The sequence below is a fragment of the Anomaloglossus baeobatrachus genome, chromosome 12 (assembly GCF_048569485.1).
Source record: "Anomaloglossus baeobatrachus isolate aAnoBae1 chromosome 12, aAnoBae1.hap1, whole genome shotgun sequence".
Classification (NCBI taxonomy): domain Eukaryota; kingdom Metazoa; phylum Chordata; class Amphibia; order Anura; family Aromobatidae; genus Anomaloglossus; species Anomaloglossus baeobatrachus.
Window position 1 is genome coordinate 41,226,358 of NC_134364.1, and position 25,382 is coordinate 41,251,739.

The window sequence follows — 25,382 nt, forward strand, 5'->3', positions numbered from 1 at the left end:
GACGTGGAAGCGACGGCGAGTCCGTCACGCTGCCTCCGCAACCGGAAATGCTCATACCAGAAGGTCGCGAGACCGGAAGTCCCGCCCGCGGCAGCACTTCCGGGTCGCACTGCAGCGTGCATACAGGAGGCGGCCGGCGGCTCAGGGAGGACGCCGGCCGGGGAGCTACACAGCCTGCATCACCCCAGAGGAGCTCCGGAGGGCTGGAGCAGCGGTCCCTCAGAGGGTGAGGGAACAGTAAGGGAGGAGCGGCGAGGGCCCGACCGATACTGCCCGGCTAAGGTAGGGGAAGAAAAAAAAAAAAAATATGCATACACTGCAGTTCGCCGGCCACCACAGCATAGGAGAAAATAAAACCTCTCCATGCCCCATGGGGACAGGAAAGACACTGGCAATGGGAGGTGGGAGGGTCCTTTTAACCTCTCTTGTGCTTCCTGTCCCAATTAGGGCGTGGAGAGACAACCTCCTATGCTGTCGTGGAAGGGACTAGAGAAATACCTGCAGAAAATTCCACAGGTGCGAGCTCCTGTGGGCACATGGCCTAAATGTCTATTTTTTACATGCACAGTACCATAGACTTTCATTGATTCACACAGAACCTTTTCAAACACAGGTCCACAAGACTTGGATCACGTCCTCATCTCACTCATTCTACAGACCCGTCTCTTAAGGCCCCATACACACTGCAACATCACTAGCGATATCGCTGTAACGTCACCGGTTTTGTGATGTAATAGCGACCCCCCCAGCAACATTGCAGTGTGGACACACATCAGCGACCTGGCCCCCGATGTGAGGTCATTGATCGCTACAAATCTTTCAGGACCATTCTTTGGTCCTTTGTTTCCCACTGCGCAGCATGTATCGGTGTGTTTGACACCGTTACAACGACTTCGTTAGCGACTTAGAACCCAGCCCGTAGGTGTGCTAGTGTTCCCTTTCCCGCCCCCTTACCTCCGATTAGTGGTCGCCGTTGCGTTAGGATTGGGCGGCTTTCACTGAAAAGGCGGCAACTTTAGCGCTTCCGTCCTTTGTTTCAAAGCTGCCTTGTTCCTGAGCGTGCTGGATTGCAGATCATTAGAGTTCTCCAGTCTGCAATACTATAAAGCCTATACGGTAAGAATCATTTGATTGAAGCTGTATATTGATGCTGTATAGATAAACCAGTGTGGAGTCGCCGCACAGAGAACTCTACAAAGATCCGCTAAGCAAAAGAAGCTCAGGAACAGAGGATACACAAGCGCGACTTTTGCCAATCTTTCCAAGCTCTGGGTCGTCAATAAGAACGCACTAGCGATCACCAATCGGAGCTGAGGGGGGCGTGTAAAACACACCTAGGTGGCTTCAGCGCCAAACACCACGCCCCTAACATAGGTGTGAGTCGTCAAATAGCTGCTGTGTGACACGTCCCCAACGACCAGCGAGGTCGTTCCGCAGGTCCGTATCGCTGCTGCGTCGTTGGCCAGATCTGCCTGTTGACAGCTCACCAGCGACTTTACAGCAATCCCGGCCAGGTCGAGATCACTGGTGGGATCGCTAGAAAGTCTTAGTGTGTAAAGGGACCTTTACACTAAAGTTTACAGAGATTCTGATATGAGGAAGACCTCCTTTTTACTTCACAGGAGGTCTTAACAGATCCGTAACTAAAGCCTGCTTTACACGCTTCAATTTATCGTGCGATCGCACCCGCCCCCATCGTTTGACCGGCACGGGCAATTTTTTGCCCGTGTCGCACAATGCTGTAACCCCCCCGTCACACGTACTTACCTTCCAAACAACCTCGCTGTGGGTGGAGAACATCCACTTCCTGAAGGGGGAGGGACGTTCAGCGTCACAGCGACGGACGTCACACAGCGGCCGGCCAATAGAAGCAGAGATGAGCGGGACGTAAACATCGCGCCCACCTCCTTCCTTCCTCATTGCCGGCCGGACGCAGGTAAGCGGTGTTCATCGTTCCCGAGGTGTCACACGGAGTGATGTGTGCTGCCTCGGGAACATTGAACCGGACGTTCGATTTTTAGAAAATGAGCGACGTGTCAACGATGAACGAGAAGGTGAGTATTTCTGCTCGTTCACCGCTGTCACACGCTACGATATCACTAACTAGGCCGGATGTGCGTCACTTACGACGTGACCCCGCCGACATCTCGTTAGATATATCGTAGCGTGTAAAGTCCGCTTAAGTGTCAACGGATAAAAAAGTTCAGGTTACCGGCTTCACTTTTTAAAAAAGGAAGAGAAAATAAGAATTATTCTTACCGATAATTCGCTTTCTAGGACCTTCCACGACAGCATAGGAGGTTGTCTCTCCACGCCCTAATTGGGACAGGAAGTTCAAGAGGTTTAAAAGGACCCTCCCACCTCCCATAGCCAGTGTCTTACAAAGAATCCATAGCATATGAGAAGTACTACACATTCAGGAATACATGAATACATAGGGGAGGGAATTACCTGCTGTCGTGGAAGGTCCTAGAAAGCGAATTATCGGTAAGAATAATTCTTATTTCTCTAGTCCCTTCCACGACAGCATAGGAGGAATACCAAAGAATTGATACCTAGGGGGGGACCACAGCCTGCAGGACTTTCCTGCCAAAGGCCAAATCCCTGTTGGAATCCAGATCCAGACGATAATGCTTCGTGAAGGTATGGAGCGAAGACCACGTAGCCGCCTTGCAGATCTGCTCAGGGGAGGCCCCTGCCCGTTCGGCCCAGGAGGCAGAGGTAGCCCTGGTGGAGTGCGCCGTGAATCCAGTAGGCGGAGAGAGATGCTGAGCGAGGTATGCATCTCTAATTGCTCGCACAATCCAGTTGGCGACTGTACTCTTAGCCACCTTCTTGCCCTTATTGCGGCCAAAGGGCTGGATGAACAGGTTAGAATCAAGGCGCCAAGAAGCAGTAACCTCTAGGTAGTGCAACACTATCCGACGGACATCCAAAGAATGAAACACTTCCTCACCCGGAGTCCGAGGATTCTGACAGAATGAAGGCAGGACGATGGACTGCGAACGGTGAAAATCCGAAACCACCTTGGGAAGGAAGGAAGGGTCCAGCTGAAAAACAATGCTGTCATCTCTGATGGTCAGATAAGGTTCCCTAACAGACAAAGCCTGAAGTTCGCCGACTCTGCGAGCAGATGTAATAGCCACAAGAAAAGCAGTCTTGTGAGAAAGGGAACGAATGTTACAAGAGCACAGAGGTTCAAACGGAGATTGAGATAGTCCTGTAAGGACCACATTGAGATCCCAGCGAGGCGTCAGGACCCTCCGACGTGGACAGAGTCTACCAGCGGACACAAAGAACCGACGGATCCAACGATGATCTGCCAGAGCCGTGTCAAAGACTGCACTGAGTGCTGACACCTGAACTTTCAGGGAGCTGGGCCTAAGACCTAAGTCTAAACCACTTTGGAGAAAGTCCAGAATCTGCGCAATATTAGGCCGAAAAGGGTCAGGAGGCCGAGAACCACACCAGGAGGAAAATCTCTTCCAGATTTTGTTGTATATACTATTAGTCACAGGTTTACGGTTCTTCTGCAGCGTAGCCACAACTTTGTCAGAAAGCCCTTGAGCCTTCAGTGCCCGGGCCTCAGAAGCCAGGCAGCCAAGTTGAGTTTCTGAGGAGCCGGATGGAAAATCGGACCCTGTGACAGTAAGCTGGGGTCCGAACCTAAGAGGACTGGGCCGTCGATTCCTAGCGTCATGACCAAGCTGTACCAACTCCTCCGGGGCCACAGAGGGGCTACCAGTATAGTTGGGACCCCCTCGTCTCTGATCTTCCTCAGGGCCCGTGCGAGAAGAGGAAGAGGGGGGAACGCGTAAGCGAGGCGAAAGGACCAACTGTGGCAGAAAGCGTCTACCCCTAAAGCCTCGTCCCTTGGGTTCAGGGAGAAATATGTTGCGACCTTGCGATTCTCTGCTGAGGCAAAGAGGTCCACCTCTGGTGCACCCCACCTTGCCACTAGAGAGCAGAACACTGCCTGATCCAGGCTCCATTCCCCTGGATGAACATCCCGACGACTCAGGAAATCCGCCTGAAGATTGAGGGAGCCCTTCAGATGGACCGCAGAAAGGGAGAGCAGAGATTGTTCTGCCCATTGAAAGATTCGGGAGGATACCGACTTCAGGGCGCCTGAGCGTGTACTGCCCTGATGGCGGAGATGTGCCACTGTTGTGACATTGTCTGAATATACCAGGACGTGAGAGTCCCGGACGAGGTCCTGAGCCGCAAGGAGGGCTTCCCTGACTGCCCTGAGCTCCCGGTAGTTGGAGGATTGGGAGCTGACGTAAGGACTCCAGACCCCTTGAAATGGGGAATTTGCCACCATTGCCCCCCATCCACGTAGGCTGGCATCTGTGGTCAGTGTAACCAGGGGTTTCTGAGTCCAGGCAACCCCCACCTGCATGTTGGCGGGACTCAGCCACCAGAGAAGGGATGAGGAGACGGACTCCGAGAGGCGAAACCTTCTGTTTAGGGATGACGGGAGTCTGTCCCAGTGTGTCAGGATATGATCCTGGAGACACCGAGAATGGGCCTGAGCCCACCTGACCGAAGGGATGCAGGATGTCATGGAACCCAGGGCCGACATAGCCGCTCGAAGCGTTGGGCGAGCCTGCCTGCGGAGCTTCGAGATTTTGGATAACAGAGCTATCCTGTGGCCCTCTGGGAGAAAAGATGCCTGTCTGTCGGAGTCCAGCAGCACTCCGAGAAACTGCCGTGTGGAGGAGGGGGTTAACTGTGATTTTTTGAGATTGGGAATCCATCCCAGAGACCGAAGGATTCCCAAAGACCTCTCCACATGGCTCCGGAGGGTTGGAGCAGACGGAGCCATGAGAAGAAAGTCGTCCAGATACGGAACTAGACAGATACCCTGCAATCTTATGAAGGCGACCACCTCTGCCATGATCTTGGAAAAGATCCTTGGAGCTGAGGAGATCCCGAAGGGAAGTACATTGAATTGGAAATGAAGTACTTCTTCCCCGTGAAGCACCGCAAACCTGAGGTATTGTCTGTGTCCCGGATGGACGGGTACATGGAAGTAGGCATCTTTCAGATCGATAGAGGCCATCTGGTGGTGTAGACCTATCAGGGGAATAGCTGATCTCACCGACTCCATCTTGAACCGCCGGTACCTGACCTGACGGTTTAGACTTTTTAAATTGATAATTATACGGACGTCGCCGGATGGCTTCTTGACCAGGAAGAGACGGGAGTAGTGTCCTATCCCTTCTTCCCGACTCGGGACTGGGGAAACGACCCCCGAGTGCACTAACTCTAAAATCTTTGTGTACAACAGAGTCTGTGAACCCGGCGATGCCAGCGCAGTGACTCGGAGACCCGGAAGAGGGGGGGAAAGGAATTCTATGAGAAGACCGTCCGAGATGATCTTCAGAACCCATTGGCAAGAGGTTATGGACTGCCACTGGGTAAGAAACGCTGAGAGTCTTCCCCCCACCCGGGCCGAGTCACTGCTTGTCCTGCTGAGGACGTTGCTGATGTGGAGGGATGAGGATGTTTCTCCCTCTACCTTTGGGATAGCTCCACCTGCCTGCCTTCCCTTTCCCTCTGGGCTGGGAGGCCTGAGGCATCGAGGGACGAAAGGACCGCTTCCTGGTAGGTCTAGGATCGGGCAAGGCCTTACGATCAGTCGCCTTGTCCAGGATATCATCCAGGGCAGGTCCAAACACCAAATCCCCTTTAAAAGGAAGGGAACAAAGCCTCATTTTAGAGGTGGAGTCTCCACTCCAGGCCTTAAGCCAGAGGGCACGTCGGGCAGAGTTAGAAAGCACCGAGGTCCTGGCTGCCAGGCGGACAGATTCCACCGAGGTATCTGCCAGAAAACAGGTAGCCTTCCTAAGCAAGGGAAGGGATTCCAGTAATTCCTCCCTAGGGGTCCCTTGGGAAATATGAGCCTCCAACTGGTCCAACCACCTAATTAGGGACCTGGATACGCAGGTGGAGGCAATGTTGGCTTGAATAGAGGAAGACGATGCCTCCCAGGACCGCTTCATCAGGCCCTCTACCTTCCTATCCATTTGATCCTTCAGTTGGGAAGTATCCTCAAAGGGAAGAGCCGTTTGCTTAGCTACCCTAGCCACCTGAACGTCTACTCTTGGGATCTCCCAATGTAGCCCCGAAGGTTCCAGAGGAAACCGGCGTCTAAGGTCACTCCGTACCCGCCTCTCAGGACATTCCGATTCCTGAGAAACAATATCCAATATAATGGCATGAACTGGGAATCCCAACTGTTTGACTGACTTCAGGCCAGCAAACATTTCGTCCTGGATTGAAGGAAGAGACTGCACTTCCTCTAAACCCATAGTGCTCCGAACTGCCTCAATAAGATCCCCCAACTCTTCTGAGTGAAAAAGAAAGGACTGGTCAGACCCCCCAGATGGAAATCCTTCATCAGGACCCTCAGAGGTGGAATCAGCGTCCTCCTGATCAGAAGGGGTCGACTGGAGTCTCCTCTTTTTTGGAGGAGAGGGTCCAGTAGCAGGGCCAGGAGCAGGGCCAGGAGCAGGGCCAGGAGCAGGGCCAGGAGCAGGGCCAGGAGCAGGGCCAGGCACAGGGAGAGAAGCCAGTGAGGCCCTAATCTCCTGTTTCATCATGGACCGCAACTCATCTATCAGAGATGGTTGTTCGGCCCTAATAACCTGGTCCGTACATTGCTGGCAAAGCTTTTTATCCCATACTGCAGGGAGCTTCTTTATACAGATGGGACATTTTTTAATTTTGTCCACTCTGTCAGGTCTATCAGGCTTATCGGACTTGTCAGTTTTTTCTGACTTCTCAGGCTTCTCTGATTTCTCATTTCTGTCAGTTTTCTTGGTGGCCTTGTCCTCCTAGAAAACACAGAGCAGAGAGCCATAATCACTGATGAGACCTATGTCCGAGGGACCTGTCCCCTCCATACTCACAGTAGCAGGGGGCACACTGGGTTCTGCAGAGGCAGCTGCAGCGGAAGACATGACAGGGAGCACGGTCTTACCATGATCTGATGTCTTCGTGGCAGCCCTTATGGACAAGGGCCTGCCTCCCCAGTGACGGTGCACGTTTCCCCGCCTCCCGCATCCGGTCCTGGGCAGGTCGAGTCGCAGTCGGCGTGCCTCCACGCTGCCTCCGCAAACCGGAAGCGCTCGACCGGAAGTCCGCAAGACCAGAAGTCCCGCCTCCGGGAGCACTTCCGGATCGCTCCGGCAGCGTGCATGCGGGAGGCGGCCGGCGGCTCAGGGAGGACGCCGGCCGGGGAGCTCAACAGCCTGCATCACCCCTCAGGAGGATCCGGAAGGCTGGAGCAGCGGTCCCCCACAGCGTGAGGGAACAGCAAGGGAGGAGCGGTGAAGGCCCGACCGATGCCGTCCGGCTGAAGGTAATAGGGGGGAAAAAAAAAAAAAAAAAAAATATACTGCAGTTCGCCGGCCACCACAGCATAGGAGAAAAAACAAAACCTCTCCATGCCCCATGGGGACAGGAAAGACACTGGCTATGGGAGGTGGGAGGGTCCTTTTAAACCTCTTGAACTTCCTGTCCCAATTAGGGCGTGGAGAGACAACCTCCTATGCTGTCGTGGAAGGGACTAGAGAAAACAAAGACGCAACATGGATGTAATACAAAGGCAGAACACTCCATTTTTGGAACAGATGTGTGAATGTAGCCTTATCCTATCCATCCAAATATTCTCCGTCCTGAAGTACGCAGCTTTTATAGATTGTTTGTATAAAGCCACTACTTTCTCTTCTTGAAAGTTACCAGTTGTCACATCTTTAGATAAACCCCATCATTTACATCCATAAATGAGTCTTGATAGTAGACATCGTCGAACACTATCTTGACTTGGATAATGTTGCAAACATTTTTCCTTATGGAAAGATCTCCGCTCATCCCCCGCATCTCACAAGCTCTTCCAGGGCCTTTGCAGTCACGGAGTTCACCAGAAATGTTATTTAAGAAAGTAACAAATTGCAGATCTGGTCACAAAATTATTGAGGGCAAAAAAGGGTTTTGTTTTTTTTTTCCAGCCTTAATCATGGCCTGTTGCCTGGCATGCACACCACTGAGCTACATATGAAAAGCTCTCCATAAAACAGATATTAAAAGGAGGGGGGGGGTACAAAAACAAAAAAAACATTTGCAACCTGAGGTGAAGTCACTCAATTTAATGAGGTCACCTGAGGTCACAGGTGGGGAACCATGGGAACGTTCAGCTGTGAAGGCAAAAACTGAGTGACGTCACCACTTATCGCTGTGGTACAGTCATTCTCTGCTTGAAGCCCACAGCGTGTGGTCATGTCCTGTGTCTGCCCACTGTCACTTCAGATGCAGCAGAGCTGGAATCGTTGTGGGATCTTGTATGGATTACGTCGGATCTGGGTGTTTTGGGGGTTAATTAAGGGGTGAAAGAGGGTGTTTTTTTCATTTCATTTCAAATAAAAGGATTTTTTCGGTGGTTGTGTGCATTTCTTTTCACTTAAAAGATTAGTAGTGGGGGGGCGGTCTCTAAGACACCTCCCATTACTAATCTAGGGCTTAGTGGCAGCTGTGATCTGTCATTAACCCCTTATTAGGGCGGCCTGGTGGCTCAGTGGTTAGCACTGCAGTCTTGCAGCACTGGGGTCATGGGTTCAAATTCTACCAAGGACACCATCTGCAAGGAGTTTGTATGTTTTCCCTGGGTTTCCTCCAGGTTCTCAGTTTCTCTCCCGCGTTCCAAAGACAGATAGGGACTCTAGATTGTGAGCCCCAATGGGGACAGTGATGCCAGTGTAAGTAAAGCGTTGTGGAAAAATATTATATATATATATATATATATATATATATATATATATATATATATATATATATATATATATATATATATATATATATATATATATATATATATATATATATATATATATATATATATATATATATATATATATATATATATATATATATATATATATATATATATATATACACACACACACACACACACATATATATCCCTGATTGCATCCACAGCAAAGCAATCGGGATGAGTTGGGTAAAGTTCGGGAATCTAACAAATATGACAATCCTGGGTGACTGAAGGCTGCTATTTTTAGTATCATTGCCAGGAATCAAAAATGAAAAGAATGGGGAGGGGGGGGGGGTGGACGACGACTACACGCAGTTTGGTTTTTTCATAATCAGATAAATATTTAAAATTAAAAAAAGAAAACCACACAAAAAAAAAAAGGTGGGTTTCTCTAATTTTGATACGCAGCCAAGATAAGCGCATAGCTGGGGGCTGCAGCCGTATGCTGTATCATGGCTGAGTATCAGAATATGGGAGGGACCCTACGACAATTTTTTTATTTTTACACCAACCCAGATGCAGACACAGTGCCTCGGATTGAAAGCAGTCAAACACACTGTCACACAGGGGGGGGGCGCTGTCTGACTGCAACCAGAGACACGGGGAATGCCAGTGGTCGTGAAGCAGTGCATATGCATGAGGATAATGAGCGGCCCAAGAAGCAGCGTACAGCCGTGAGGAGACTGGTACCGAATTTTCCAGCGTACAACATGACTTTTTAACCCCTGAAAATCATCTCAAAAGTCGAGGATCGTCTTATGGGGCGTATAATTAGCCCTCCCTGTCTCCAAGGCTATCAGAGTGGTAGCGCATCCCTCTGGCCCGTCCTTGTATCCTATTACCTCCTTCTCTGCCTCTCAGGCACATAGACCCCTCCGTGATCGCGTCTGATGCACAGGGCTGCTGTCTGCCGTCATGGCTTTACTGCAGTTGAATGCTTTACGGTGGCAGCCCAAAGCATTCAACTGCAGTAAAACGCTGACAGCAGCGGCGGCCCTGTGTAATGGACGCAATCATGGAGGGGTCTATGTGCCTGCGGTCCGCACAAGCACCCCTTGATGATCACGTCCAATGCACGGAGCCGCCGCTGCGGTCAGCACTTTACAGCAGTTGAATGTTTTGCGTCACCGCCACAATAAAGCCATGATGGCAGCCTGCAGTGGCTCGAGAGGCCAGACCCAGATCGTTACCCGGAGTTCCCCAAGAAGTCGGAGCAAAGGTTCTTTTGAATCTGGGTGTATCCAGACTTTACAGTGTATAGGAGCTGACCATCTAAAAAGTGTTCGCCCAACACCTGTGTGTATGGGGAGGCTGAGCAACAGTAATTGTCAAAAGTAGTTTTAATCTTTAATTACATAATATGGGAAATCCCTTCAGGGAACAGTTCCTGCTTTTTACTTTTGGTACAGTTTTTAATGGTTATTACTACTTATTCTAAAGCTAAACATATACATAGGATATTCGTTTCCTCATGCAACGGAACACGTCCCTGCCCGGCCCCCGCCACAGCCGGCCCCAGCCCGGCCCCCGCCACAGCCGGCCCCAGCCCGAGACAAGAAGATGCTCCTCAATCTCTGGCATTCCCATACATATGAATGAAGCGTGCAAAGCGCATGGGGCCAAATCGCTTTATACCCGGTGGCGCGTGTCAAGGCCTCGTTCTTGAAACAGTTGCGAGTCTCAGTAGTAGGACGTGTGTATGTGACAAGTGTTCCAGATTGGACAACCCCGGCTCTTTTCTTACTAAATCATTCTCTCCAATCTAAGAATTAAAATATGAAGGTAAGTAAAAGGCGCAGCACCTAACAAAATTTCCACTTTTTATACAATGTGGAAAACCTCTAAGGCTACATTCACACATCAGTTTTTTTTTCCATCAGGCACAATCGGGAAAAAAAACGGATAAAACGGATCCGGCGCCGGATCAGTTTTATCCCCATTGATTTGTATTAGCGCTGGATTGTGACTGATGACCTTGCGTTGCATCCGGCTTTTGACGGATCCGGCGTAATTACTCAATGCGGCGGCCGGATGGAATGTCTCATTGAAAGTTTTTTGTCTCTGAAAAACAAAAAAACAAAAAAACTGATTGAAGCCTATGGACGCCGGATCCGACGTGATGCGGCAAAAAAATGGATGCGGCTGCCGAATGTTTGGGGTTTTTTTAAACTGAGCATGCTCAAATTTGTTAAAAACTGATCCAGCAAAAAAAAAAAAAAAAAACTGATGAAACAGATGCAAAAACAGATGCGCCGGATCCGTTTTCTGACGGTTCCGGTATACCGGATCCGTTAAAAAAAAAAAAAAAAAAGGATCCGGCGCATCTGTTTTTGCATATTCTGCACCGAATCCGTTGCATCAGGCAAACGCCAGATTGTGCCTGATGCCAAAAAACTGACGTGTGAACATAGCCTTAAAGGTTCTGCAAAAGTGGAGTTTTCCCTTTAAGAGACATGACCTTGAATCTCTTCTTGGAATATTCCACAGGTAGAAAATCAAGTCTGGGAATGACATCACTTTCCGATACAAGTCCTCACAATACTCAAAACGTCAGGTTTCGTTTTCTTCTGCCTTTCTTATCTATGGTACTTTGCATAACACCGGAGAGATACAATAAGTTTCATATATACTTGTGATCACTGCAGGACACAAACAGTTAACACAATGGTGGAGAAGCCCCCAGCTCACAGGGGCCAGGCACAGTAACAGAAGGCTCATACTGTACCTGCCCCAGAAACTGTACTTCACGCACTATTTAAACTTTGTTTCTTTTTTATATCTGCTTCTGGGAAAGCTAGGCGAGGCGCAATGTGGCCAAACACTAAGTGCATCTTCCCAAAATCCCCTTACTCCCTCTTCTTTGATTGACAGCTCTGGATTCATAGAACCAGAGAAGGGTGGAGAGAGATAGAAAACAAGCAGGTGGCAAGATGGATTTAAAGGAATTGTCTGGTACATTAACACAGATGGCCTATCCTTTGGATAGGTTATCAATATCTGATCAGTGGTGGTGCGACCCCCGATACCCCCCGCCGATTGCCAGAGCTACTCAGTTGCAGAGCTATAGCTTCGTTGACCAAATAGTGCCCCTTAATCATTAGAATAGGGTCCGGATATGCAGTACCAGGCCACTATAGAGTTGACAGAGCTGTGCAGCTCTACAACCGAGTAGCTCTAGCCACCAACAGCACCTTTAACAGCTGATAGTCGAGGATTCCTGCTGTTACACCCCCACCTATCAGACACTGGTGACCTATAGCGAAGATAGGCTGTCAATGTGAAAGGTGATCTGTCATCATGATTTCACATGTTAAAATAAATATATCAACACTGCACTATATAGCTGGAGACTGTCAGGTGTGCGCATGCGCTGACTGTGGCACCATATAGCTGGAGACTGTCAGGTGTGCGCATGCGCTGACTGTGGCACCATATAGCTGGATACTGTCAGGTGTGCGCATGCGCTGACTGTGGCACCATATAGCTGGAGACTGTCAGGTGTGCTTACATGGTGACATTTTGCTGAACAATGTCTGATATTAGGTGTGCACATGCGCTGACCGCAGCGCCATTTTGCTGGAGACCGTCGGGTGTGCGCAAGCGCTGACTTAAATGCCATTTTGCTGAGGATTGCTGGGGGGGGGGAGAATATGCACAGCAGCCACCCTTGCCTCAAGTGGAGCTAGCGTAAAAAGTAAAAAAAAAAAAAAAAAAAAATAAATAAATAAATAAAAAGGCTCGTACAAACATGGAGGAGCAGTGGCAGAATTGAAGACCCTACCCACAGTTCCATCCCGATGCATGAAAAGGATATTGCACCAAAACCTCTATCTTGAATTAAATAAAAAGTAGGCTATGGCTTTGTACTTGATTTGAGCAGTCATTCTGTGCCGACAGTCCCTGTAACACACGGCAGACGTCAGAAGAAGTCTCACATCAGAGGCTTTGCATGCCTTACGTTCAAGCCTAACTAAGGGCTGGTTCACACTAAGTGACAGCGACAACGAGGTCGCTGTTACGTCACCATTTTCTGTGACGTAACAGCGACCTTGTAAGTCGCTGTTATGATCGCTGCTTAGCTGTCAAACACAGCAGCCGAAGCAGCGATCATAACCGCGAGAGCAGGGAGCCGCGCACAATGCTTAGCGCTGGCTCCTTGCTCTCCTAGCTACAGTACACTTCGGGTTAATTAACCCGATGTGTACTGCAGCTACATGTGCAGAGAGCAGGGAGCCGCGCACACTGCTTAGCGCTGGCTCCTTGCTCTCCTAGCTACAGTACACTTCGGGTTAATTAACCCGATGTGTACTGCAGCTACATGTGCAGAGGGCCGGAGCCGGCAGCACAGGCAGCGTGAGAGCTGCGGAGGCTGGTAACTAAGGTAAATATCGGGTAACCACCTTGGTTACCCGATGTTTACCCTGGTTACAGCTTACCGCAGCTGCCAGATGCCGGCTCTCTGCTCCCTGCTCGCTTCATTTCGTCGCTCTCTCGCTGTCACACACAGCGATGTGTGCTTCACAGCAGGAGAGCGGCTTTGAAGAAAACGAACCAGGGCTGTGTGTAACGAGCAGCGATCTCGCAGCAGGGGCCAGATCGCTGCTCATTGTCACACACAGCGAGATCGCTAATGAGGTCACTGTTGCGTCACCAAAACCGTGCCGTAGCAGCGATTTCGGTAGCGATCTCGCTATGTGTGAAGCACCCCTTAGGCTGTATATAAGCTCAGTGTGTGCACTACAGACGGGAGAGATATGACGCCCGCAAAATCCTATTGTGAAGAAACAAAAGAGAGAGATAGATATAGAGCTATATATATATATATATATATATATATATATATATATATATATATATATATATATATATATATATATATATATATATATATATATATATATATATATATATATATATATATATATTTATATTATCTCTCACTCAGAAAGAGCTTATAAGCTATTAAGCTATGCACATGGTCAACAACTAGACTGCAGCAGTGGCCGGTTCCCTAGTCAACCAGTTGTAAACAGAGAAAAAAATGACTTTTCTTGAAAAGTTCCTTGGATGTACAATCACTTTGCAATTAGAGAGGATGGGAATAGCCCTTAAAGGAAATCTCCAGAGCCCTGTGTGGTTATTTATTACGGCGTCCTTCACATTTCCTCCCTCAGCTCCAGTGAGTGACAGAAGCAGCCAACTAAGAGAGCCTTTTCTTACAGGTGTTCTTACTTTCTGCTGGAGCTCTGGATGTGGCTCCCAAGATTTGGCAATCATATTTCCATAGGTTTTCACATCAGGGTGCGGATTGGTATGGGGGCGATCAGACTGGGTGCTTACCAGGAAACCGTGCACACGATGCCAACTGGCCAGAGTAATGCCACAATAGTGGATGCATTATCACATGCCAGGGCTGGGCCACACACACACTGGCATGGCAGTAGTATCAAACGGCTACTGCACCTCTATGCCCTGGGGTTAGACAATTGGCACAACGTGAACTGTTCTGTCCAAGATCACAGAGCCACCCCAGAAAAGCCCCCCATGCTTCATCACTGGGGCTTGCAGGGTGCCCATGTACAAGTTACCGCACACTTTGCTAACTCAATATAATGCCAGTGAGATCAATCATTATTATACTATTACTGACCATGGCAAAGTAGGCAGGACAACACAGCGCCCCACAGCCGCCGCCTAGCACGCACACACGCCTGCCCACCACCGGGCACACACACACACAACCCTGCCCACCGCCGGACACACACACACACACACACACACAACCCTGCCCACCGCCGGGCACACACACACACACACAACCCTGCCCACCGCCGGGCACACACACACACACACACAACCCTGCCCACCGCCGGGCACACACACACACACACACAACCCTGCCCACCGCCGGGCACACACACACACACACACAACCCTGCCCACCGCCGGGCACACACACACACACAACCCTGCCCACCGCCGGGCACACACACACACACACACACAACCCTGCCCACCGCCGGGCACACACACACACACACACACAACCCTGCCCACCGCCGGGCACACACACACACACACAACCCTGCCCACCGCCGGGCACACACACACACACACAACCCTGCCCACCGCCGGGCACACACACACACACACAACCCTGCCCACCGCCGGGCACACACACACACACAACCCTGCCCACCGCCGGGCACACACACACACACAACCCTGCCCACCGCCGGGCACACACACACACACAACCCTGCCCACCGCCGGGCACACACACACACACAACCCTGCCCACCGCCGGGCACACACACACACACAACCCTGCCCACCGCCGGGCACACACACACACACAACCCTGCCCACCGCCGGGCACACACACACACACAACCCTGCCCACCGCCGGGCACACACACACACACAACCCTGCGCACCGCCGGGCACACACACACACAACCCTGCGCACCGCCGGGCACACACACACACACACACCCACCCCTGCCCACCGCCGGACACGCACACACGCGCACACACACACGCGCACACACACACACACACACACACACACACACACACACACACACACACACACACACACACACACACACACACACACACACACACACACACACACCCCTGCCCACCGCCGGACACGCACGCGCGCGCGCACACACACACCCCTGCCCACCGCCGGGCACACACACACAACCCTGCCCACCGCCGGGCACACACACACAACCCTGCCCACCGCCGGACACACACACACACACACACACACACACACACACACACACACACACACACACACACACACACACCCTGCCCACCGCCGGACACACACACACACAACCCTGCCCACCGCCGAGCACACACACACACACAACCCTGCCCACCGCCGAGCACACACACACACACACACAACCCTGCCCACCGCCGAGCACACACACACACACACACAACCCTGCCCACCGCCGGGCACACACACACAACCCTGCCCACCGCCGGGCACACACAACCCTGCCCACCGCCGGGCACACACACACAACCCTGCCCACCGCCGGGCACACACACACACAACCCTGCCCACCGCCGGGCACACACACACACAACCCTGCCCACCGCCGAGCACACACACACACAACCCTGCCCACCGCCGAGCACACACACACAACCCTGCCCACCGCCGAGCACACACACACACACACACACAACCCTGCCCACCGCCGGGCACACACACACACACACACACAACCCTGCCCACCGCCGGGCACACACACACACACACAACCCTGCCCACCGCCGGGCACACACACACACACACACAACCCTGCCCACCGCCGGGCACACACACACAACCCTGCCCACCGCCGGGCACACACACACAACCCTGCCCACCGCCGGGCACACACACACAACCCTGCCCACCGCCGGGCACACACACACACAACCCTGCCCACCGCCGAGCACACACACACACAACCCTGCCCACCGCCGGGCACACACACACAACCCTGCCCACCGCCGGGCACACACACACACAACCCTGCCCACCGCCGGGCACACACACACACACACACACACACAACCCTGCCCACCGCCGGGCACACACACACACAACCCTGCCCACCGCCGGGCACACACACACACACACAACCCTGCCCACCGCCGGGCACACACACACACACAACCCTGCCCACCGCCGGGCACACACACACACACAACCCTGCCCACCGCCGGGCACACACACACACACACAACCCTGCCCACCGCCGGGCACACACACACACACAACCCTGCCCACCGCCGGGCACACACACACACACAACCCTGCCCACCGCCGGGCACACACACACACACAACCCTGCCCACCGCCGGGCACACACACACACACAACCCTGCCCACCGCCGGGCACACACACACACACAACCCTGCGCACCGCCGGGCACACACACACACAACCCTGCGCACCGCCGGGCACACACACACACACACACCCACCCCTGCCCACCGCCGGACACGCACACACGCGCACACACACACACGCGCACACACACACACACACACACACACACACACACACACACACACACACACACACACACACACACACACACACACACACACACACACACCCCTGCCCACCGCCGGACACGCACGCGCGCGCGCACACACACACCCCTGCCCACCGCCGGGCACACACACACAACCCTGCCCACCGCCGGGCACACACACACAACCCTGCCCACCGCCGGACACACACACACACACACACACACACACACACACACACACACACACACACACACACACACACACCCCTGCCCACCGCCGGACACACACACACACAACCCTGCCCACCGCCGAGCACACACACACACACAACCCTGCCCACCGCCGAGCACACACACACACACACACACAACCCTGCCCACCGCCGAGCACACACACACACACACACAACCCTGCCCACCGCCGGGCACACACACACAACCCTGCCCACCGCCGGGCACACACAACCCTGCCCACCGCCGGGCACACACACACAACCCTGCCCACCGCCGGGCACACACACACACAACCCTGCCCACCGCCGGGCACACACACACACAACCCTGCCCACCGCCGAGCACACACACACACAACCCTGCCCACCGCCGAGCACACACACACAACCCTGCCCACCGCCGAGCACACACACACACACACACACAACCCTGCCCACCGCCGGGCACACACACACACACACACACAACCCTGCCCACCGCCGGGCACACACACACACACACAACCCTGCCCACCGCCGGGCACACACACACACACACACAACCCTGCCCACCGCCGGGCACACACACACAACCCTGCCCACCGCCGGGCACACACACACAACCCTGCCCACCGCCGGGCACACACACACAACCCTGCCCACCGCCGGGCACACACACACACAACCCTGCCCACCGCCGAGCACACACACACACAACCCTGCCCACCGCCGGGCACACACACACAACCCTGCCCACCGCCGGGCACACACACACACAACCCTGCCCACCGCCGGGCACACACACACACACACACACACACAACCCTGCCCACCGCCGGGCACACACACACACAACCCTGCCCACCGCCGGGCACACACACACAACCCTGCCCACCGCCGGGCACACACACACACAACCCTGCCCACCGCCGAGCACACACACACACACACACACACACACAACCCTGCCCACCGCCGGGCACACACACACACACACACACACACACACACAACCCTGCCCACCGCCGGGCACACACACACACACACACACACAACCCTGCCCACCGCCGGGCACACACACACACACACACACACACACACAACCCTGCCCACCGCCGGGCACACACACACACACACACACAACCCTGCCCACCGCCGAGCACACACACACACACACACAACCCTGCCCACCGCCGGGCACACACACACACACACACACAACCCTGCCCACCGCCGGGCACACACACACACACACACACACACAACCCTGCCCACCGCCGAGCACACACACACACACACACACACACACACACACAACCCTGCCCACCGCCGAGCACACACACACACACACACACACAACCCTGCCCACCGCCGAGCACACACACACACACACACACACACACACACACACACAACCCTGCCCACCGCCGGGCACACACACACACACACAACCCTGCCCACCGCCGGGCACACACACACACACACACACAACCCTGCCCACCGCCGAGCACACACACACACACAACCCTGCCCACCGCCGGGCACACACACACACACACACACAACCCTGCCCACCGCCGAGCACACACACACACAACCCTGCCCACCGCCGGGCACACACACACACACACAACCCTGCCCACCGCCGGGCACACACACACACACACAACCCTGCCCACCGCCGGGCACACACACACACACACACACACAACCCTGCCCACCGCCGAGCACACACACACACACACACACACACACACAACCCTGCCCACCGCCGGGCACACACACACACACACACAACCCTGCCCACCGCCGGGCACACACACACAACCCTGCCCACCGCCGGGCACACACACACACACACACACACACACACACACACACACACACACACACAACCCTGCACAGCGCCCCATAGCTCTGCCCACCACCGGGCACAGAGTACGTCACGTGACAATGATGAGGAAACCTTAGTAAACAGTGCGCGGTTCCCCCTCAGGTGATACTGCGGCCCCCGCTGCTGACCGTGAAGGAGAAATACCAGGAGAACCGCTGGGAACTTACCTGAGAGGCGGCAGCGACGTCCTCCCGGCCCCAGACTGCAATCCCCGGTCCTCAGGTCTCTCTCACCTGCCCGGGTACAACCAAACCCAACAGCTCACAAGCGCTCAGGCACCACCCAATCAGAGCACCGCCTACCAAACTAAACAAAGTCGCGATTGGTTAATTTCCCTGTCCTTCTACCAACATACCCCTCCCACGTCACGCCTCTATTTTACGTCCCGCCTTCACACTCCTTAGCTACTGGGCTCGCCCTCTCTGCGTCGTGATTGGTTATTTTAGCGGGAGTTCACTGCTCATTGGCTCACGGAAAAGACTGTCAAAAGTTCGACCAGGGAGGGTATTTCCGCTGTGTTGAGTGGGGTTTGGTTGAGCGGCGGGGATCATACACCCGCATGAGGGCGGAGTCTCAGCGCCCTGGTTGTGGACGGCCTCACACCGGGTGTGTTCTGTGAAGGCATTTTTTTTGCCACATTTAGCCTCTATGACATTGTATTTTTTTTATCTCCGCATTCCAGGAGCCATAAGTATTGTATTTGTCCTGGACTGAGACATAGAACTTGGTAACAAACTTATATTAACTCTTTATGGGGAGGAGTGAGACAAACCGCAGATCTGATACTCCAGTGAGGCCCGGAAAACTTAACCCCTTCACCCCCGGGCGGTTTTTCAATTCCATTTTTCCTCCCCTTCTTCCAAGAGCCTTCAATATTTTATATTTCCTTCACTATTGCCATACAAGGGCTTGTTTTTTGCGGGACGAGTTGTACTTTTGAACGACACCATTCATTCTGCCCCGTATTGTACTGGAAAACGGGGAAAAAATCCAACTCTGGTGAAATTGCAAAAAAAGTGTGATGCACGATTGTTTTTGGGGATATTTTATTTACCGTGTTCACTATATGGTAAAACTGATGTGTGGGTGTGATGCCTCAGGTCGGTGCGAGTTCGTAGACACCAAACATGTATAGAGTTACTTTTATCTAAGGGGTGAAAAACAATTCAGAAATTTGTCCCCTAAAAATGGCGCACTTTTTGCACCCTTTCCTCGATCCATATTGTTCTCATTTTTCGGGATCTGGGGCTCAGTGATGGCTTATTTTTTGAGTCTCGAGCTGACGTACTATTTTTTTTGCGCAGGTGCCATGTTTTGATCGCCTGTTATTGCATTTTGCGCAAAATTTGCGACACCCAAAAAAATGTAATTTTGGCGTTTGTAATTTGTAATTTTTTTGCCCGCTTTTACTGATCAGATTAATTGTTTTTATATTTTGATACATGGGGCATTTGTGAATGAAATATGTGTATATTTTTGAACCCTTTAATTTTTAATGGGGCGAATTTTTAAGATTTTTAATTTTTTTTAAAAAAATGTTTTTACTTTGTATATTTTTTTTATTTTAGTAGTGGGACTATAAGGATCAGCAGTCTGATCTCTCATTCATATCTACTGATCAGAGCAGCATCGCTCTGATCAGCAGAAATGCTGCTCTCCTGTTACAGCCGCTGCTCCGTTGGCTGTAACGGGAACTGCATCATGATAGCGACATGAGTCATCACATCACCCTATGCTACCATGGCAACTATCAGCTCCTCCGATGGCAGCGGGGAAAGGTGTGTTTCCCGCTCCTGCTGCGGCGATTGAAATCACGTTGTCACATTTTGTCAGCACGATTTAAGGGGTTAACAAGCGCAGGTGGATCGTGGATCGACCTGCGCCTGCGAGACACATGTCTGCTATTCAAATCAGCAGACATGTGCGGGGACTGTAGCAGCCAGTGGTGATCACCCCTTCATGATTTACAACTTACCGTTACATCCTAGGTTGTGAACAGGTTAATGCAATGTTGCAGCAACCAAAAACATAATTTTGGCAATTTGATTTTTTTTTCGTTACGCCCTTTATCGATCAGATTAATTGTTTTTATATTTTGATAGCAATACTAAATATGTGTATATTTTTTTATTCTTGTTTTATTTTCATTGGGGCAAAAGAGGGTGGTAAGAACATTTAGGTTTTTGAGAGTTGTTTTGCATATTTAAAAAAAAAATTCTTTTTTTACATTTTTTTTTTTATTAATTTTACTTGTCCCATTAGGTGACTTTATGGTTACACTGTCCGATCGCTTCTCCTGATCAGAGCCGCACTTCAGCATCCTTATGATCAGCAGAAATGCTGTGTTACTGTGAGTGCTAGTGGTGATCTGCCAGCATTCACAGGAAGTGAGTCATGGCAACGTCAGGAGTCATCATCTGCCCACGCGCTCCCATGACAACCCATTGGCACCCAGTGATTGCATCACGGGTCACGGGGACGCTGATGGCGAAGGGGAACACTTCAATCCCTGCTGGCACGTGTTAGATCGTTCTGTCAGAGTCAATCACTCCTGTCCCGGCCCTCCCCTGGGTTGAGGGTATTATATCAGGGCTGCTAAGGAGCAAGGAAAGGATGGCGGTCCAGACATCATCACCATTTGACATATTTCTCGGATCAAGGACAGCTGGGGCCCTGGTAGCCTTAGGGCCAGTTTAGGAACCCTGGTTATCTCATCACTAGTGATACTGACAGATAATTAACTCTCATTTTGCATCCAGCAATGAGCAGGTCAACCACCTTCAAACAGTGCAATTTTTTTAAAGGGAACCTGTCAAGTCCAATATCCACCCAGGACCACGAGCAGTTCTGGGTGCATATTGCTAATCCCTGCCTAACCGTCCCTGTATACACTAGCATAGATAAAGAGATCTTTAGAAAAAGCATTTCTAAAGATCTTATATCGTATGCTAATGAGCGCGGGGACTAGTCCCCTGGACGTTAGTTCCCCTGGCTAGTCGGCCCCATTAGCATGTTAGTACTCTCCTGTGAGTGTGCTGCTATCATACTAATGAATACTCAGCGTCATAGGATGATCTCACTCACCTCTCCGCTGCCATCGTGTCAGATGCTGGATTTCGGCTCAGTGCACATGACCCCGGAGTTTCGGTCATGCGCACTACTTCAGTTTGAAGCTAGGACGCGTACATCCGGCTTCATAGTGCACATGACCCAAACTCCGGGGTCATGTGCGCGGCGGACGCGATGCCTGCGGAGAGGAGTGAGATCATCCTGTGACGCTGCACATTCATTAGCAGGTTAGCATGCCCACAGGGGTGTACTAACATGCCAATGGGGCCAACTAGCCAGGGAAACTAACGCCCACGCGACTAGTCCCCTCGCTCATTAGCATACGATAAAAGATCTTTAGACATACTTTATCTAGGCTAGTGTATACAGGGACTGTTAAGCAGAGATTAGCAATAAACACCCAGAACTGCTCGTGGTTTTGAGTGCATATTGGACCTGACAGGTTGTCTTTAAATAAAGCCCAAATGCAAAAAAGATACCTTTTTTGTCAAAAATGTATGGAATTAAAGCGAACCCGACAGCTGATACAGGCTGTATGATCACAGCCAGGTATGTATAACTCTGAAATGCTGCTGCCTTTTAGAGAAAATCATATTTTAAAAGGACGCAGGAGACCGAGCTGTAGACTAGTCGGACAGGCGATATCCCAGCAACCTCTTCCCGCCAGCTGCCCTGGATTTACACTAAAGGCCGCTTTACACACTGCGATATCGGTCCCGATATCGCTAGTGTGGGTACCCGCCCCCATCTGTTGTGCGACACGGGCAAATCGCTGCCCGTGCCGCACAACATCGCCCAGACCCGTCACACATACCTGCCCGGCGACGTCGCTGTGACTGGCGAACCGCCTCCTTTCTAAGGGGGCGGTCCGTGCGGCGTCACAGCGACGTCACTGAGCGGCCGCCCAATAGAAGCGGAGGGGCGGAGATGAGCGGGACGTAACATCCCGCCCACCTCCTTCCTTCCGCATTGTGGTCGGGAGGCAGGTAAGGAGATGTTCCTCGTTCCTGCGGTGTCACACGGAGCGATGTGTGCTGCTGCAGGAACGATAATTGAGAATGGACCCCCATGTCACCGATGAGCGATTTTGCACGTTTTTGCGACGATGCAAAATCGCTCATCGGTGTCATACGCAACGGCATCGCCAATGCGGCCGGATGTGCGTCACCAATTCCGTGACCCCAACGACTCAGCATTAGCGATGTCGTAGCGTGTAAAGCCCCCTTTAGGCTATGTGCGCACGTTGCGTTTTTTCATGCGTTTCCGCAGCGTTTTGACCTGCAGCGTTTTAATGCAAAAATCCATGCGTTTTGACTTCCAAACAAAGTCTATGGGAAATAGGCATATTGTGTGCGTCCAAAAACGCTGCGTTTTTGTGACAAAAATGTGTCAAAATCTTTGCGTTTGAAGAAGCAACATGTCAATTGTTTTTACCATTTTGGCAGCGTTTTGGTAATATTGAAGTCAATGAGAATTATCAAAATGCATCCTAAAAAAAATTTGTAGGGTTTTACATGCTTTTTTGATGCTGATCTCATGCTTTTTTGTCAAAATCAAAGCATGCGTTTTTGGCATTATAGTGAGGCCAAGAGGTTTCCATTTGCCCTCACATCCATTCCGACTTTAAAAAATGAGCCAAACAATACTTTTACTTTATTTTACACAAAATTATTAAATCTCATTAATCATTTTCGGTAAATTATCATTATAGTGTATTCTTTTATTATTATTTTATTTATTTTTTTAATTTTTTCCTAATGTTTGTATGTTCAAACGTTATTTAGTTGTGTATTTGTATTGAAAACGCATCTCAATTTAAGCACTAGAAATGCATGTAAAACGCGGTCAAAACGCGGCAAAAAAACGCTATAAAAACGCATGCGAATTTCCTGCGTTTATGTGGTCAAAACCAAATTTGACAATGACAAATATTGCCAGAGGATGCGTTCATTTCTGCAAGTTACTGAACGCAACGTGCGCACATGGCCTTATACACACACATAGGCAGAGACCTGTCAATCCAGGGAAGTGGGCGGGGACAGGCTGCCAGGGACCCGCCTACCTGACAAGTCTCCAGCGCTGCTCGGTCCTCAGAGGCTTTTAAAGTATGATTTTCTCTGAAATGCCTCAGCATTTGAGAGTCTAAAGCTGGGGTCACACTAAACGACAGCGACGTCGCTGTTACGTCACCATTTTCTGTGACGTAGCAGCGACCTTGTAAGTCGCTGTTATGATCGCTGCTTAGCTGTCAAACACAGCATCCGAAGCAGCGATCATAACGACACGCGTCGCTGTGCTACAACATGTGCAGAGAGCAGGGAGCCGCGCACACTGAGCGCTGGCTCCCTGCTCTCCTAGCTACAGTACACATCGGGTTAATTAACCCGATGTGTACTGCAGCTACATGTCACAGTGCAGAGAGCAGGGAGCCGCGCACACTGCTTAGCGCTGGCTCCTTGCTCTCCTAGCTACAGTACACATCGGGTTAATTACACGATGTGTACTGCAGCTACATGTGCAGACAGCAGGAGCCGGCACTGGCAGCGTGAGAGCGGCGGAGGCTGGTAACGAAGGTAAATATCGGGTAACCACCTTGGTTACCCGATGTTTACCTTGGTTACAGCTTACCGCAGATGCCGACTCCTCCTCCCTGCTCGCTTCATTTCGTCGCTCTCTCGCTGTCACACACAGCGATCTGTGCGTCACAGCGGGAGAGCGACGACCAAAAAATGAAGCTGGACATTCAGCAACGAGCGGCGACCTCACAGCAGGGGCCAGCTCGTTGCTGGATGTCACACACAGCGACAGCAACGGGACGTCGCTGCAACGTCACAGAAAATGGTGACTTAGCAGCGACGTCGTTGTCGCTGTGTGTGACACCACCTTAACATCCCTGCCAGATATCATACAGCAAGTGCCTGATACATGTTACCAGATCAAGGGCGCCTTGTATCAGCTGTAAGGTTCTCTTTAAGATGATAAGAGATGTCCCTGTCCTTTAACTGGAAAGAATTTTGGATGACAGATCAAATATTTTTTTTCACATAACAGGATAATACATGAGAAAAGTTATATTACATTTTTAAAATTCTTTTATACTGTTACTCTTGGGCTGTTATTCACCCAGTAGTTTCATTCTGAAGACTGATTTATTTCCCATCTGTAGCGTAGTTACTGGGGTGGGGTAGAAGGTTCAGTAACCTAGGGCCCCATTCATATGGTGAAGCCCATCCAGAGAAACTGTCACTCTTAAAGGGGTTGTCCATTACTGGGACAACCTGTCACGCTAGGTACAGGGAAGTACCAATCAAAC

At 51.6% G+C, this 25,382-nt stretch overlaps 1 protein-coding gene across 4 annotated transcripts in view; it reads right to left on the reverse strand.

Moving 5' to 3' along the window:
* Window positions 1-19,301, reverse strand: part of NUMB (NUMB endocytic adaptor protein) — a 137,813-nt gene extending 118,512 nt beyond the window's left edge. For 2 of the 4 annotated variants that reach the window (XM_075330600.1, XM_075330598.1), the window contains exon 1: window positions 19,168-19,301. The gene's annotated coding sequence lies outside the window, so the exon portion shown is untranslated. The remainder of the gene's footprint in view (window positions 1-19,167) is intronic. The other 2 variants (XM_075330602.1, XM_075330599.1) reach the window with 1 other exon arrangement.
* Between the last annotated feature and the right edge of the window lie 6,081 nt (window positions 19,302-25,382).